The sequence below is a fragment of the Polyodon spathula genome, chromosome 4 (assembly GCF_017654505.1).
Source record: "Polyodon spathula isolate WHYD16114869_AA chromosome 4, ASM1765450v1, whole genome shotgun sequence".
NCBI lineage: Eukaryota > Metazoa > Chordata > Actinopteri > Acipenseriformes > Polyodontidae > Polyodon > Polyodon spathula.
The window spans coordinates 82,325,854-82,334,290 of NC_054537.1; the positions used below are offsets into that span (position 1 = coordinate 82,325,854).

General features: G+C 44.3%; 1 long non-coding RNA gene across 1 annotated transcript; it reads right to left on the minus strand.

Annotated features, from left to right (window-relative positions):
- Positions 1-1,745: 1,745 nt before the first annotated feature.
- LOC121314957 lies at positions 1,746-8,177 on the minus strand. The gene is made up of 3 exons (XR_005950179.1): positions 7,802-8,177; positions 6,395-6,472; positions 1,746-3,450 (listed from the first exon to the last, which is right to left on the minus strand). It is a non-coding gene; the product is annotated as an uncharacterized LOC121314957 (long non-coding RNA).
- Positions 8,178-8,437: the final 260 nt, after the last annotated feature.

The window sequence follows — 8,437 nt, forward strand, 5'->3', positions numbered from 1 at the left end:
TTTATGAAATGTTGCACTTCTCACATAAACCATGTGTGCTTATCTAATCTAAATAAATGCTCATTCAGAGTAGTATGTCCAATCCTTAACCTATCCAAAGATCATTCCTCTTTCCTGCCCAATTCCTTATTTATCCAGCTATTATTTACCTCTTTTTGAATATTATAGTAAAATCTCTCTTTTACTATTAACCTAACTTCAGTATTAATACCTATTAACCTAACTTCAGTCCCCTTTATTGTACAATCCTTGTATCTTTGAATTGTCCCAAAAAGGATATCCTTCCTACTGTAGTGTTTTGCAAGCGGCAGAAAACAGAGACTCTGGTTCCTTGTTTAAATCCTTTGTCTATTTATTTATTTCCCTGGATACTCTCTCAGCATCCAGACCAGATGCCACAGCTCTGACAGCAACACGGGATTCACATACAGTTACACAGCAACTATGGCAACAAGCACAACAACAACTCCCAGAACAGCGAGGCGTGCCTTCTTATAGACTTAGCTTGTTCCCTTATGCAAATAGATTACTAGGCTTCAGACACATCACATTGGCACTCAGCCGCACACCAGGACCAATGGGCACAGACTGAAAACCGACACACAGACAACAACCAATGAAAACAGACCAGGGCAGACAAACAAACAGCGGGTCACATGGTACGGGAATACACAAGCAAAGGAAAAAAGCAATGGGGGAATACAGCGGGGAGGGAATAACACACACAACGTGTAAACACAAACAGACAGCAGGGAATACTGTACATAAACACAAATGCACAGATCGCTACATTGTCCCCCACATTTGTCTCTTTTTGTCCGCAAAAAGTCAGCAGGGCGCAATGAAACTCATGGCAGCAATCGGCCACCTCCCCCCTTAAAATACTACTCCTCTCTCCTCATGTCCGTTTTCTCCGTCTGGCTCGTGGCGGGTAGGTTGGCAGTCGGTGTTGTAATGGAGATGGTCTCCTGTCATTAGCTCAGGCCACTCTAACTGTGAAAATGCTATCGATGGCACGGTGCACTCCAGCAATGGCAATGCTGGCAGTAGCGACGCTGGCTCAGGCCATGGAGGTGGTGGTGCTTGCCGAGGTTCAGAGGTGGTACTGGGGGTAGTTGCCGCTCCCGCTTTCCACTGGTCGCCATCCCACCGGACCCAGGATGGGTCGGGGTTCTAGGGGCTCTACTGGTCCATCTCATTGTCTGCACCCGTGCTTCGCTGTCTGGCTCCCTGGGCGGGCAATACTTCCCACTCCAACGCTGGAGACGGCATCGCATCCCTGGCTCCACCTGGAGTGTAGGGTCGCAAAATGAAGTGCAGCGATGATCAGAGACAATCAATCACACTGATCGTTGCATCAAAGATTTATTGCAGTGGTCATCAAAATACAGAGCGCTCCGGAGTATAACAGTCACTTCATCAGTAACTAATGTATTCTCCTGGGGTAAGGCACATACATGGGTTATATAGTTTCTACATAAAATTCCCTGCTCCTATCAGGATTTGGCACTCAGCAGACAATTATCCATCCCTACCCCCTAAACTCATATACTCAACCAACAGAGGATAGCTGTGGGGCATGATTGCCCCCTCCGTTGCGGTTGTTGTGTTCACTTCTTCCTGGAATTTTTCTAGCAAGCAAGCAGGCATTGCCCTTCTTCTACCATACCCCCACTGCCCCTGGACATCTGACCCAACCTAATGGTGTACTGAAACATTCCACCCTTCCCCCCTCCTTTCACAAATTCCTTACTAAACATTGTAAAACCGCACCTAAATGATTGTTGGTTGATACTGCTATCCTGTTCGGTTCCTTCAGTCCCCCCTTATGGTCCATGACCATAGGTCAGATAGACCACAGGACTTGATCTTCGGGTCCCCGCCAGAGGTTACTAGCACTTGTCAGGGACCTAATGTCTTAAATGCTCAAAGCATTTTGGTAGATGGGTGCAGGTCTCAGGGGTTGATCTTGCAGATGTCTGCACTCTTGTTGGTGCGCATGTTCCTCCGCATTCTCCAGAATACGATGAGTACAATAATCAGGCACACAAATGAGCCTAAGGATGCAATCCTACCAGAGATGTTTCACCAACTAAACCAGTCAGGTCCACCTTTACCAAACTCCCAATCTTTACCAGATGTCCGGGACAGATTTATTTTAGAGCCATTTTAGCATGTACCTCAGCTAACACTGCTTCATGCTGAATTTCAGTTAGAGCCTCGGTTATTTTCTTAATTGTTTGATATAAGGGTTTATGGTCTATTGTGTGCAAAAATGCCTGAGCTTGCTGGTCCTGATACTTAATCAGCTGAGGGGTTGAGGGATGTATAACATGGCTGCCTAAAGTCATAGTTTAATTTACATATGAGCAATAATTAATATTAATAGCACAGAGCCGGGTACCCATTGATAGGTGACCAATGGGTTTGGTTTAGTTGCACAATCTGCTCAAACCCCCGTAATGAGCGTACTTCTGCCCTCAATGATAGATTAGTTGCGTTCATGCGAGCATTACAAGTACATACAACAATTCTTTTGACTTGAATACAACATTCAATATTAAACATACTACCAGTAGCTACCCATCTTATATTATTAAGGGTATAGACATGGTTTCCCTCTGGCATCCCCAACGCTTGCACTGAAAGGATCATAATTTGATAATGTATGTCTGGAGTCTTGATTTGGGCGGGTGAGTACAGCGTCCCATATGTCAGCCGCCCATTCAATTCCGAGGCCTCCTTTTTTATTCTGTAAAGATGATCTGTGTGAGATAGGGAGCCTATTATTTAATAGATCTGTTATATCACGATTAACGTGTGCCACCATGAGGGTCCCCATTCTATAACATCTCTCTTCATGTTGTATAACATTTACATCTGTCATTACTGCCGTAATTAAGTCCTTAAAAGCTTTCACCACTAATTTAATAGCAACAGCATTATAATGTACCCCTGTAGCTGTATTGATAAAGCTTTGAGCATTATACCAGTTTGTCTCATCATTCTGCTGTTTCTGAAACTCAGCATTCACATTATTCATGAGCTGCCCCAAACCAACCTGCTGCTTCAGATAGAATATCTCGCTTGCGCTGTGGACTGGTAAGTACTCTGTTTTACGTATCGGGTGAGTGCATCTTTCATTTGGTCTGTGAATATCGTAGTCAGAGATAAGAAATCAGAACAATGGGTCTGTAACAATTCTAATGAGTAATCACAATGCACTGTGACTCGGTGTCAGACCACCTCCTCAATGAACCCTAATGGTTCCTCCACCTCTATGAACTCATGTGGTGAAGGGGTGAAGGTCTGGGGACAGGGGAGGTGTCATTGTGGGGTGTAAAGACGTCATTACAGTATTGGTCAAGGGGATAAGGTCGTTCTGCCCCTAGGTATGGAGGCACGACCTGTTTTTCCTCCTGGTTGCATGCGTTGTCCCCGGGGATTGATCTAATGAGTCAAGACAAAACACTTTATGGTTATACATTCGACACAAAACATTTCATGATTATGCCCTTGTTCCAGAGAATCCATATCCTCTCGCTCCTCTGTCCATTGAGGGGAGGCCTGAGACCTCCTTGACCTGTGGGTAGCAAATGCGTTCACATACAAGCTGAGCTACCCAATTGTCACCTCTTATTTCAAAGGGCTCGGCCCCAGTATTTTGGACCAGGAGGCCAGCTGCCATCGGCAAAGCCCTAGTGGGCAAGTACCCCGCAGGGGTCAATTTGACCACTTGGAGGACATCCGCTTCTGCGGTTAGACACGTCACCTTTTGTGGGGGTGGCTCATGTGTCAATCATTTTTGGTAGAGCTTTGTCTGGGTTTTGTGTACCCATTGCCCTTGGTTTTGTTTTAGGATACTGTGGCAGGCTGGCGAGTGGATAGAAGCCCAGAGACAGTCTGCAGTTCAAAAAAAATACTCATTTTATTATAAATAACACAAAACAAAAGTCAATCTCTGGCTCTCTTGGCGGACATCTCTGGCTCTCGGGAAGGTGGGTCGCCCCTCTTTATTGGAGTGACCGGGGCATCTCCCATGTCTACCGCCAGGTAATTAACCACCATGAGGGCAACCTCTGGGAAGAACGCTGGGTGGTGTTGTTCCTCTCATTGTTCCCACCTCTCCCCATCTCGACTCCACAGCGTGTCGATAACTATGGGGAGATCGTGGACGAGGTTTGCCTCAGGGTGCATCAACCAGACCCAGATCTCCTGGGATGGTGGTGAAATCCCTGGTGCTGGAGGTAGTGGGTGTGCCCCTGATGCCCGGGGTGAATACTGCACCTCTTCCTGGGCCTGGTTGTAGGGGCATCCTGCCCAGTTGTGGCCGTCCTCCTCACACCGGCCACACCAGTTTGCCGGTGGCACATCTGGGCAGGACCGCCAACGATGGTCCTCCTTCCCGCACCAGGAACACCAAGGGAAGAGGCTGGCCGGGTCCTCCAGCGGTGGCTGCAGAAGCTTACATTTCTTCAGCTGCTGCTTGTGCTGCCTTTACCGCTGTCTGCTCTTCTAGTCTTTTTTTTTTTTTTTTTCAAAAAAAAAAAATTATCCCAAAAATTCAAAAAAAATAAATAAAAATACTGCTCTGAGCCTCTAGGTGGCACTATCCCACTCTGACACCAAATGTGGCAGGCTGGTGAGTGGATAGAGGCCCAGAGACAGTATGCAGTTCAAAAAAAATACTAATTTTATTATAAATAACACAAAAGTGCCAGTGCACAATGGCAAAATAAAGGGATTTAAACACAAAAAAAAAACAATACAAAAAACAAACTTACAAAAACAAGGTTTCTAGGCTGGGCAATGCCTTCACTGGATTCAAATTTACCAAACCAAAACCAACAAACACCAGCCTGCTTCCTCAGCTCCCTCCTCCAAATGAGAAGCAGAGGCCTCCTTTTATGTCAGGTGGCTGAGCGCTGATTGATCGTTAATTAACCTAATCAACTAATCAACCCCAGCCGCCTGAACATAATAAACCCAGGCAGGTAGGGGAAATTATCCCCATCCTTGCCAATTTAAAAAGGGCAGAGCTTTGCTCTGCCACAGATACATACACAGTGTATAGTGTGTTTTCACTGTGATTTGGAGATGAAAATCCCTAGCTGGACTGGGTATGCCTAGTGCAGGGGCCTCACTGATCTTTTGTTTCAGGTCATTGAACCCCTGCTCTGCTTCCTCAGTCCACTCAATAGCTTCATATTTCTCGGGTGTGTCTTTTAGTAGTGAGTACATAGGTCCTGCTGCTATAGCATAGTCCTCTATGTATTCCCTGATGTTAATGGTACCCAAAAACTGTCTTAACTCAGTAACAATTTGAGGCTTGGGTATCAAGGTGAGGGCCAATTTCCTATCTAGGCTCATAGTCTTGCTGTTATAGCTGAGAATATGTCCCAGGTACGTTAAGCCTTCTGAGCCTTCTTTGGGTTGACCTTGAACCCTCAGCAGTTCCTTCGCTTCTGTAAGAGAGGTACTACACAACAACAAGTCATCCACATATTGCAAAATAGTGCCATGCGGGTTGTCTTTCAAGGGTCTCAGAGCCTTGGCAAGACACTGGTGGAACACTACTGGGGTACTAATATAATACCCCTGTGGCATGCGGGTCCAGGTGTTTTGGACCCATTGCACTGTGAAAGCAAACTTCCATTGATCTGCAGGCCTTATTGATAGGCTCCAGAATCTGTTGCTTATATCAAGGACTGAGAACCAGCTGGCCTCAGCTGGTACTTCAGTCAATATAGTGTGGGGGTTAGGTACTATCTCTATCCATCTTGGGCAGGGCTTGGTTCAAGCATTGGTAGTCGATTGTAAGCCTCCACTTGCCCTCTCCCTTAGGGACTGGCCAAATTAGGCTGTTGGTGGGGAAGTTACACTCGACTACAATCCCTTGCATTAGTAGATCAGTAATAATGCCCTTTACTGCTGTCACTGCTTCAGGCTTGACAGGGTACTGCCGTTGTGGAAGATGGGCGTCTCCTTCAATTGTGATAAACATGCCCACTGCCTTACCGCAGCCTTTGCTATGCAGAGCCCACACTTCCAGATACTGCTCAGTCAAGTCTTGGAGTGTGAGAGGGAAGGATGAGACATACATTACATCTAACTCTAAAATGTTTTTCTCATGCGTTTTAACATGATACATTTCGACTAACGCAGATTGTGAGCCAATTACAAATTCCACGGGTTCAGTTCTAAATGCTATTTACGTACCTCCATTGACTCCTTCGATTACTACAAACTCTTTTGTTACCGGGATTGGCAGATTCCAGCCCCAGTATCAACTAACATTTTACATGGGTGCCCTCTTACCTCCCCCCTTTGCTCCTACCGAGACCACCGCACGTCACTCCCCTATCTGTGCCTGCAGCCGTTGCAACATACTTACATATTCACTGTAATCTCCTTGCGGTTCCTCTGCCATTTCAGACTTTCCTGTAGCCACTGCCACTTTCCACCAAATCATCTTTAAGTATAAATACGGCCACAATTAAAGCATTGCTTAAAATCGTATTCATTCCAAACTTGGTGTGATTTCGCAGTTGTGAGCTGTGCCTTCAACATCTACTATTAACACTTCTCTGCTGCTGGACAACTGCCCAGGCACCTTATCTGCATATTGCCTGCTCTCTGGCAACACGCCCAGAATCTTATCTTACACTGCTTCTTTGAGCTAAACTTTTAGCTTCCAGTCCTATTGCATCGCCGTTGCGATCCATATTTTATTTTAATCCACTCTCTTATATCAACTCTGAACTAAAGCTTTCCGTTCTCAAACTGTGACAGATTCTGTCCCTTTTCACATTCTGAGCTGCACTCGGCTATTTCGTGAACACAGTTTACGTGTTCCCACTCATACTTATGTAAAGGTCACATAGTGTTAAACATCTGCCTTTTCTAAAATGTTGCTTTATCTTTTGTTTAAACAAAACCAATCTAACCCAAGCAATTTATTAATAAAATTATCATACTAAACTGACTTCTTACCAATATAATTTTCCAATATGACAAGTTACTCTACTTTGTGGATTTTATTAATGGTTTGTTTTCCTTTGCACCTTAAATTTACACATTGTGGGTGCGCTCATGGATTTTAACTAGGGTTTTATGCCAATACCCTCATCTGCCCCACTTCGTGACGGTTTATGTAACAGGCTTTTCCTATTAACAGGTTGTCCTAACTCACAAATAAGTCAACATGTAATAGCCAACAGACAAACATATATTACATACATATGTAACACCCAGTTCAGAGACTCCACATTATGCTCAACTGTTGCTACTTAAAATATAACTATAGTCTTACGTGTATGGTATAATCTTCACAACCATACAGCTTGCTAGCATGGTCAGCCACAAACACAATATAACACCAACACAATACAACTGTCCTTTACAACACACACACTAGTATCTGTCACGAAAATATTTTTAATGTTCTCGTCTAGATCCCTTATTTTGTTTCAGGTTTAGTCCTTGACTTATACTATCATTGTGTTATACATGATTTATTAATGTCCCAGTTACCACATTAATCTAGTTATCATCACCTCTCCTGTTAAAAGCTCTGTAAAAAATTAATTGTGACCAACATAAACAAAACATCTCGTATATGTGCAAATAAAACCAGTTAATACTAGTAACCTTGGTGCTTCATTAAACCAAGTGTTCTCCATTCAAGAAAACGCTATCTCCCTGTTTAGTTCAATACAAATTAAACAATCATCAATATGCAAACTCTTGAAAATAAAACGTTGATTTAATTCTGGATTTTAGAAACCAAATATCATTCTACCTGCCATTCTCTGGCTTTCCACTCTAAATAACCCCAATCTATTTCGTCCTTTTCTTCTCCCCTTGATTTTACATCAAAATCGAGTTCTGCCTGCTTACTCTTAGCCAACGCCCTTTTGGCACTGTACCAAGTCCTTTGTTCCTTTTTGAAACCACTCAGTCTGTTTGTGGTCTGGGCTATCTGGTTGCCAACCTTTTTTTTTTTTTTTTTTTAGTGCTTTCTCCCTGCTGTATGCCCATTTTTCAGCCAAGTACTCTCGCACTCCTGGCTAAGGCTTTGAGCTTGTCATTTTAACTACTGTCCTATGACACTAACACCACCCCGATGTATCTCGCCAACAAAAATGTTTTTAGATTTACACCCTCTGAGCTGTATCGTCTGCTCAAGCTTCCTAGATACACTCCTCTGTACAGGTCACTGACCACTAATGTAATGGGGACGCCACCCCATTACTAGAAGGCTACCAACTACTAATGTAGCGGGGACGCCACCCCGCTACTAGAAGGTTTTTACCTGACAGCCTAACTATGCAGTGTCGGTGCCCTCAGACACACACTCACCTGCCTAGTTACAACCAGATGAACACACTCAATGCCTTTTTACTCATTACACCTATGCAACTTCACAACCCACAGG